The following is a 9,664-nucleotide window of genomic DNA, read 5'->3' as shown; positions in this document are numbered from 1 at the left end:
TTCGTACGTTTACGTTCGAATTAAAAACGAACCAACGACATATCTACACCACATCAACATCGGCTTTCGCCTAGGGCTTAGGATCGACTGACTCGTGTGCAACGGCTGTTCACACGAAACCCTTCTCCACGTCAGTCCTCCAGGGCCTCGCTGGAGTATTTGCTACTACCACCAAGATCTGCACCGACGGCGGCTCCAGACGGCCTCACGGCCAGTCCTTCTGCGCTCACCGCCGCGACCCTCCTACTCGTCAGGGCTTCATGGCCGGTTAATTAAATAACCGACCGCACATGCCGCTGACGGCCGAGTATAAGCACGACGCTTCAGCGCCATCCATTTTCAGGGCTAGTAACTTCGGCAGGTGAGTTGTTACACACTCCTTGGCGGATTCCGACTTCCATGGCCACCGTCCTGATGTCTTAAGTTACCAACGCCTTTCATGGTATCCCATAAGCGTCGATTTAGGCGCTTTAACTCGGCGTTTGGTTCATCCCACAGCGCCAGTTCTGCTTACCAAAAATGGCCCACTTGGCACTCTGATTCGAGTCTCGCGGCTTCATATAAAGTTCGAGCAAGCCGGAGATCTCACCCATTTAAAGTTTGAGAATAGGTTGAGGCCGTTTCGACCCCAATGCCTCTAATCATTCGCTTTACCGGATGAAACTCGTAAGCGACGAGCGCCAGCTATCCTGAGGGAAACTTCGGAGGGAACCAGCTACTAGATGGTTCGATTAGTCTTTCGCCCCTATACCCAGTTCCGACGATCGATTTGCACGTCAGAATCGCTACGGACCTCCATCAGGGTTTCCCCTGACTTCGTCCTGACCAGGCATAGTTCACCATCTTTCGGGTCCCAGCGTGTACGCTCTTGGTGCGCCTCTTCTCGCAATGAGAATGAGACGCCCCGGGAGTGCGGGGCGACAGCCGTAACGGCCGCCCATCTTCCCTTAGTCCGTGCAAGACGAACTTTCACTTTCATTGCGCCTTTAGGTTTAGTCATGTCCCAATGACTCGCGCACATGCTAGACTCCTTGGTCCGTGTTTCAAGACGGGTCCTGAAAGTACCCAAAGCTATAGCGTCGCAGATCGGCGTTTCAACCGAGTCTGTCCGAGAACTCATTGGCGAACAGCCATTCGTAGACAGAACCGACACCAGGTGCGATTACCGTCATAAACGAACGCGCTTGCCAATGGTCGGACGCTAACTGTGTAGCGGCCCGGCGCCATATGCATACCTTCGAGCGAGTCGACCGGGAAACACCGCGGGTTCGTCCGAAACGGCGAACCGTTCGAACGGGCTCCACCGCGGGCCTTAGATCGACACCCAAAGGATCGCGACGTCCTACTGGGGGAGAAGTGCACGCGTTCGACTTCGGTTCGCATAAACAAAAGGCGCGAACGACGCGTACGCCGTTCGTCGCATGATCATTTAGCGCCGCTATCGAGTCACGCTGAATCTCCCCTTTCGACCTTTCGGGTTTCTCAGGTTTACCCCTGAACGGTTTCACGTACTATTGAACTCTCTCTTCAAAGTTCTTTTCAACTTTCCCTCACGGTACTTGTTCGCTATCGGTCTCGTGGTCATATTTAGCCTTAGATGGAGTTTACCACCCACTTAGGGCTGCACTCTCAAGCAACCCGACTCTGAGGAGAGATCCTCCCGTTATCGGCAACGGTCACTACGGGCCTGGCACCCTCTATGGGCTGTGGCCCCGTTCAAGATGGACTTGGACGCGTCGCACAATCTCGGGATGACGGATCCTCCCTAACACCACATTTCCCGGCGTCCGGTTTCGGCCGCGGGATTCAGTGCTGGGCTTTTTCCTGTTCGCTCGCCGCTACTAAGGAAATCCTAGTTAGTTTCTTTTCCTCCGCTTAATAATATGCTTAAATTCAGCGGGTAGTCTCACCTGCTCTGAGGTCGCAAATATAAATTTGCCTTTATTTTGTCAGACGATAATTACACGTATTCCGTTTATATGGCTGCCTCCAAACAATTTCAAACATCGATCTGACGTCGTTGCGAGAATGTTGTTGTTGTTAATTATAGTGCATAAAATATGCATATAAACAACTTTAACGTCTCGGACACGACGATCGCTTCGTTCGAAATTTAAGCGTTGTGGCTGCTTTTTAATATCGGACGTGCTACGTCTAAACCAACTTGTACCAACAAACTAATAAGAATGTCAGCCGCTATTGCGTTTTAGGATGCCGCGTTATTATTTATATTGTTTTTATTGTTGTCTACGTTGCATAATATTTTATTATGACAACCGACAATCAATTAACAATTATAGTAACGCGTCATATTTGCACCCAACACGCTCCGACGTAATTGTCTACACAACATTGTGCGCTGTGTTTAAGACAAAAACCGAGCAGTCTTTGAAATTGACACGACCCTCAGCCAGGAGTGGTCCGGGAACAGTATATCCGAGGACCGCAATGTGCGTTCGAAATGTCGATGTTCATGTGTCCTGCAGTTCACAAGTTGACGCGCAATTAGCTGCGTTCTTCATCGACCCACGAGCCAAGTGATCCACCGTTCAGGGTAATCTTTTCAAACAAATTTAAAATATTATTACATAACGCACCGTTCCACATCGAAATCGTTTCATCATCACACAACAACAAAAATAACTACTTAAGGTTATTACAATTGTGATGTATATGTGAGAAACGGACCAATCGAAAGAAACGTTCGGCGTTATATTTTATAATATTTTATTTAATTAAAGTGGCATTTGTTTCTACTTATCGAAAAGAGTATGCAGTTATAGTTTAAGTTTACATAAAGAATAACCCGATGATATTAACGTTTTATAAATACGTATATATATCTATTAGGTTTTTTTTCTCTATCAACTTTGTCTATAAAACTCTGCTCCTTTTGCGATAAGCATTATGTATATTTATTAAATAGAAAATATGTCGAAAAACCAGACGTTTTCTTCAAACAAACGCCACAGCTACAAACTTAATCACAACAATATTTACCAAACAATACAATTGTAGGGTGTTTTGTGTGATACGTCGTTTGGTGGGCATTCTAAGAACGTCCGTCGACATAAAAACGAATCAAAAGAAAAGCACAGGCAGTGCAAAACGTTCCTTCGTCAGTCGGGCGTATATCATTTAAAACCCACAGAATCTAAAAAAGTTAATAAACTTTTTTATTTAGATTCCTACGGTTCGTCGCGTCGTTAAAGTAAATTATTACTTCGACGCATGCGGAACCCAGGTACCCGAAAACCGTAAGCCTAAGCGTTTTTTTCCAAACATCACTCACTATCGATAAAGTAAATTGATTTTATGTATTTATAAATGTGCGTTTGTATGTATAGTAGTATAGTAGTAGTATATTTTGTTATTGGTTGTTTCGAGCTTTTTATTGTTATAAAACGTTTTTGTAGTCTTGTACATAAAGTACAGACGAATAGACAGCCCCTTTTATTTATTAATAAACTCCAACCATTTACAAATTAAATTACAACTACAACATCTCTTTTACACATTAATTATACACCATCTTTATTTTCTTTTTTCCGAAGCGAATACGATGAAGAAAATACGCAAAGACTGGCTTACAAAACCGTAAGCCTAAGCGTTTATTTTTCAAACATCACTCACCATCGGTTAAGTAAAATGATGGTATGTATAAATGTGTATTTGTATGTACAGTAGCGTATTAATTTTGTTGTTGGTTGTTTCGAGTTTATTTATTATTATGGTTTGTATGTATAAAGTTTTAGTCTTGTACATAAAGTACAGACGAATAGACAGCCCCTTTTATTTATTAATAAACTCCAACCATTTACAAATTAAATTACAACTACAACATCTCTTTTACACATTAATTATACACCATCTTTATTTTCTTTTTTCCGAAGCGAATACGATGAAGAAAATACGCAAAGACTGGCTTACAAAACCGTAAGCCTAAGCGTTTATTTTTCAAACATCACTCACCATCGGTTAAGTAAAATGATGGTATGTATAAATGTGTATTTGTATGTACAGTAGCGTATTAATTTTGTTGTTGGTTGTTTCGAGTTTATTTATTATTATGGTTTGTATGTATAAAGTTTTAGTCGTGTACATAAAGTACGATCGTATTGGCAGACACCATTATTATTCATTCATTCATTCTTGTTTGTTATTATAAATAACTCCAACCATATACAAATACTACAACAACAACAACAACATCTCTTGCACATTAATTATACACCACCACTGTGTATTAGTACTTTTTTTCGAAGCGAATACGATGATGGAAATACGCTAAGACCGGCACTGCGAAAGCAATAATAAAACGTTAGCACATAACCATCTTTCGACAATATTGATTCGTGTTAATGTTCGAAAAAATTCTTTGAAAACGTCGTTTACGGCACGTTTACAATCGATTTATAAAATAAATCGAAAAACGTAACAACAGATCCGCTTAATGCAAGACGACCCGTTGTTGCTTTTCCGTTCGACGCATAATAAAGAATTTTGTATGAGAATTGATCATCATACGAATAGTGTATGTATGTGTGTTTTTTGTTGATCAGCACAGACAAAATGTGTGTGTATGTGTGACAACTAAACAACAACATTTACACGTTAATGATCCTTCCGCAGGTTCACCTACGGAAACCTTGTTACGACTTTTACTTCCTCTAAATGATCAAGTTTGGTCATCTTCCCAGCAACATCGGCAACGTCGAAACGCCACCGCGCACCGGTCCGAAGACCTCACTAAATCATTCAATCGGTAGTAGCGACGGGCGGTGTGTACAAAGGGCAGGGACGTAATCAACGCGAGCTTATGACTCGCGCTTACTGGGAATTCCTCGTTCATGGGGAACAATTGCAAGCCCCAATCCCTAGCACGAAGGAGGTTCAGCGGGTTACCCGGACCGCTCGGTCAGGGAGGACACGCTGATTCCTTCAGTGTAGCGCGCGTGCGGCCCAGAACATCTAAGGGCATCACAGACCTGTTATTGCTCAATCTCGTGCGGCTAGAAGCCGCCTGTCCCTCTAAGAAGAATTGTTTGTACGCCGACAGTAAAAACCGCACATAGAGACCGGGCGAACCCGGCTCCAGCCGGCATTTGGGATGTCGAAATACGCCTATTTAGCAGGCTAGAGTCTCGTTCGTTATCGGAATTAACCAGACAAATCGCTCCACCAACTAAGAACGGCCATGCACCACCACCCACCGAATCAAGAAAGAGCTCTCAATCTGTCAATCCTTCCGGTGTCCGGGCCTGGTGAGGTTTCCCGTGTTGAGTCAAATTAAGCCGCAGGCTCCACTCCTGGTGGTGCCCTTCCGTCAATTCCTTTAAGTTTCAGCTTTGCAACCATACTTCCCCCGGAACCCAAAAGCTTTGGTTTCCCGGAAGCTGCCCGCCGAGTCATCGGAGGAACGTCGGCGGATCGCTAGCTGGCATCGTTTATGGTTAGAACTAGGGCGGTATCTGATCGCCTTCGAACCTCTAACTTTCGTTCTTGATCAATGAAAGCGTTTTTGGCAAATGCTTTCGCTTCTGTCCGTCTTGCGACGATCCAAGAATTTCACCTCTAACGTCGCAATACGAATGCCCCCATCCGTTCCTATTAATCATTACCTCGGGGTTCCGAAAACCAACAAAATAGAACCGAGGTCCTATTCCATTATTCCATGCACACAGTATTCAGGCGAAGTTTTAGCCTGCTTTAAGCACTCTAATTTGTTCAAAGTAAACGTGCCGGCCCACCTCGACACTCAATGAAGAGCACCGCGGCGGGATTGAGTTGGGCCGCCCTCTCGAGCTAAGCCCACCGGCAGGACGTCCCGCGAAACGCCAGTTAACACCGCGAACGATGAACCGGCGGCGCGGGACACAAATTCGACTACGAGCTTTTTAACCGCAACAACTTTAATATACGCTATTGGAGCTGGAATTACCGCGGCTGCTGGCACCAGACTTGCCCTCCAATTGATCCTCGTTAAAGGGTTTAGAGTGTACTCATTCCGATTACGGGGCCTCGGATGAGTCCCGTATCGTTATTTTTCGTCACTACCTCCCCGTGCCGGGAGTGGGTAATTTGCGCGCCTGCTGCCTTCCTTGGATGTGGTAGCCGTTTCTCAGGCTCCCTCTCCGGAATCGAACCCTGATTCCCCGTTACCCGTTACAACCATGGTAGGCGCAGAACCTACCATCGACAGTTGATAAGGCAGACATTTGAAAGATGCGTCGCCGGTGCGAGACCGTGCGATCAGCGTAAAGTTATTCAGATTCACCAAGTTGTACGATGACGGCGAAACCGCCACCGATTGGTTTTGATCTAATAAAAGCGCTCCTTCCGTCTCCGGTCGGAGCTCTGTTTGCATGTATTAGCTCTAGAATTACCACAGTTATCCAAGTAAATGTGGGTACGATCTAAGGAACCATAACTGATTTAATGAGCCTTTCGCGGTTTCACCTTAATTTGGCTTGTACTGAGACATGCATGGCTTAATCTTTGAGACAAGCATATGACTACTGGCAGGATCAACCAGGGAACTGTGTTTTTGTGTTTTTTGAGACAGACGAGAGAATAAAATACTCATCATCATCGTTTATAAAGATGAAGAATATGCGCGTTTGTGCGAAACAATCTAACATATAAGAAAGTAACGCCACGCTGTTTCTTCTTTTCTTCGTACGATATAGAGATAAATGTATCGTCATCATCGTCGTCGTAGTCGTTAAACACCACAACACATATATCGGTCAATAAAGGCATAATAATAATATTTATAATATTATTTTTTACCTTTGCCGATTTAAAAGTTCAAACATTCTCTTCACTCTTCGCAAGATTGAATGCGACGTGAATTTATGAAATTCTTTCGAATCCATAAACGTTACGAATATTATATAAATATTCTCGCTCGGATATTAGAGAGTTGACGCATTTATTATTTTTGTTTGTTTAAATCACAAACATTTGTTAGTTCAACAAAGTTTGATTGCATAAGGACCGCCAACGTAAGAGAATACGTTTTGCCGCATCCGCAATCTCGCTGTGGGGAACTGGGCGAGCCACAAAATCACAAAATAAAGCAATCTCGCAAGCAAAGCCCTATTCGAATTCGATAGCGGAAATGTGCAATAAACGTCGATAAATTGGAAGCAAATGCAGAACGTATACATAATCGGTCGTTTTGTCGTCGTCATTTATGATAAACTTCGACTAAACCGTTACACCGTTCATATCGCCTCACTCAACGCATCGACACACACCACTACCATATGTATACCAGCGCGACACCGATCGAGGCAGCCGCTCGGTATTGGATGTGCGCACCGCTCCACTGACATAGCTCCACAGGCGACGTCTACCGAAGCGCACAGCTCTATAACTATAAGGCATACACACAAAAGGGAGAAAATATTTTAAATATTGATAATATTAAAAAGTCATATTTTATATTTAAACCATTATAAAATTTAATTATAAAAACGTTTGTTTTAAAAAAAATAATTAATTAATAAAAACAAAATTATTTTAAGCGCCGTACTTCGTAAACGTCGTACTTCGTTCGTCGTATGTGCAAAGTCAAATGAATGCTGTAGTTAGTCGCAGTTGGAACGTCTGAATGTCGTACAACGTAACAATAATTTTGAGTGCCCTAATGTGTAGACGTCGTACTTCGCGAACGTCGCACTTCGTAAACGACGTACTTCGTGAACGTCGCACTTCGTAAACGACGTACCTCGTGAACGTCGCACTTCGTAAACGACGTACTTCGTAAACGTCGCACTTCGTAAACGACGTACTTCGTGAACGTCGTACTTCGTAAAGGTTATGCAATATTAATACACATTTGGTGTATTGCAAGTTGCATTTTAATAAATATTATGCATTTTTATGTTTTAATTTAATATCTAGGCCAAAATACTATGTTTATTTAATTGTTAAATGTGTACGTTTATTTATAGATACGTAATTTACATCAAAATTTGTTTTTTTTTTATTATATGCAAACTACAAATAAAACATTTAATATTTTTAAACGTCGTACTTCGTGTAAGTTATGCAATATTGATACAAATTTAGTGTATTGCGGGTCGCAATAATATTAATTTATATTTGAACGTAGTACTTCGTGAAGGTTATGCAACATCAGTACACATTAAGTGTATTGCAGGTTGCATTATTATTAATTTATGTTTTCTCACTTTTTACCTTCATATAAAAAAAAATTTAATATTTTTGGACGTCGTACTTCGTAACAGTTATGCAATATTGATGCACATCTGTTGTGCTGCGGGTTGCATTTTATAAATTTAATGTATTCTTATGATTTACTTTAATGTCTAGGCAAAAAAACATTTTTGATTAGTTGCTGAATGTTTACATTTATTTACAGATACGTAACTTGCAAAAAAATTTGCTGTTTTTTTATTATATACAACACAAATAAAATTCTTTAATATTCTTGAACGTCGTACTTCGTGTAGGTTATGCAATATTGATACAAATTTAGTGTATTGCGAGTCACAATAATATTAATTTATACTTGAACGTAGTACTTCGTAAAGGTTATGCAAGATCAGTACATATTAAGTGTATTGCAGGTTGCATTATTATTAATTTATGTTTTCTCACTTTTAACCTCAATATAAAAAAAAATTAATATTTTTGGACGTCGTACTTCGTGAAGGTTATGCAATATTAATGCACATCTAGTGTGCTGCGGGTTGCATTTTATAAATTTAATGTATTTTTATGTTTTACTTTAATATCTAGGCAAAAAAAACAATTTTGATTAGTTGCTAAATGTTTACATTTATTTACAGATACGTAATTTGCAAAAAAATTTGCTGTTTTTTCATTATATACAACACAAATAAAATTCTTTAGTATTCTTGAACGTCGTACTTCGTGTAGGTTATGCAATTTTAATACACAATTAGTGTATTGTGGGTTGCATTATTATTATTTATTGTTTACGTTTTACTTCATCACTTTGTGAACGTCGTACTTCGTTTGTACTATGAACGCTGCATTTCGTCGCAGTCGGCAGCACGTGCGAATAAACGTCGTACAAGAAAATCACGATTTTGAGTGCCGTACTTCGCAAACGTCGTACTTCGTCTATACTATGTACAAAGTCAAGTGAACGCTAAACCTCGTCGCAGTCGACAGCGCGTGCAAATAAACGTCGTACAAGAAAATCACGATTTTGAGTGCCGTACTTCGCTAACGTCGTACTTCGTCTGTACTATGTACAAAGTCAAATGAACGCTAAACTTCGTCGCAGTCGACAGCAAGTGCAAATAAACGTCGTACAAGAAAATCATGATTTTGAGTGTCGTACTTCGCAAACGTCGTACTTCGTTTGTACTATGTACAAAGTCAAATGAACGCTAAACTTCGTCGCAGTCGACAGCAAGTGCAAATAAACGTCGTACAAGAAAATCATGATTTTGAGTGCCGTACTTCGCAAACGTCGTACTTCGTCTGTACTATGTACAAAGTCAATTGAACGCTGTACTTCGTCGCAGTCGGAAGCAACTGCAAATAAACGTCTTACAAGAAAATCATGATTTTGAGTGCCGTACTTCGCAAACGTCGTACTTCGTCTGTACTATGTACAAAGTCAATTGAACGCTGTACTTCGTCGCAGTCGAAAGCAACT

At 41.5% G+C, this 9,664-nt stretch overlaps 3 non-coding genes across 3 annotated transcripts in view; all 3 read right to left on the bottom strand.

Annotated features, from left to right (window-relative positions):
* Window positions 1–1,924, bottom strand: part of LOC135267781 (large subunit ribosomal RNA) — a 4,037-nt gene extending 2,113 nt beyond the window's left edge. Inside the window, exon 1 of the ribosomal RNA XR_010336154.1 lies at window positions 1–1,924. This exon is cut by the window's left edge and continues 2,113 nt beyond it. This is a non-coding gene — a ribosomal RNA (large subunit ribosomal RNA).
* A 476-nt stretch (window positions 1,925–2,400) lies between these two features.
* LOC135267777 (5.8S ribosomal RNA) lies at window positions 2,401–2,557 on the bottom strand. The gene has a single exon (XR_010336150.1). It is a non-coding gene; the product is annotated as a 5.8S ribosomal RNA (ribosomal RNA).
* A 2,058-nt stretch (window positions 2,558–4,615) lies between these two features.
* On the bottom strand, window positions 4,616–6,538 carry LOC135267787 (small subunit ribosomal RNA). Its single transcript, XR_010336160.1, has one exon. It is a non-coding gene; the product is annotated as a small subunit ribosomal RNA (ribosomal RNA).
* Between the last annotated feature and the right edge of the window lie 3,126 nt (window positions 6,539–9,664).

The sequence above is a fragment of the Tribolium castaneum genome, unplaced genomic scaffold (genome assembly GCF_031307605.1).
Source record: "Tribolium castaneum strain GA2 unplaced genomic scaffold, icTriCast1.1 ptg000093l, whole genome shotgun sequence".
NCBI lineage: Eukaryota > Metazoa > Arthropoda > Insecta > Coleoptera > Tenebrionidae > Tribolium > Tribolium castaneum.
This window is presented reverse-complemented; position numbering and strand designations above follow the sequence as displayed.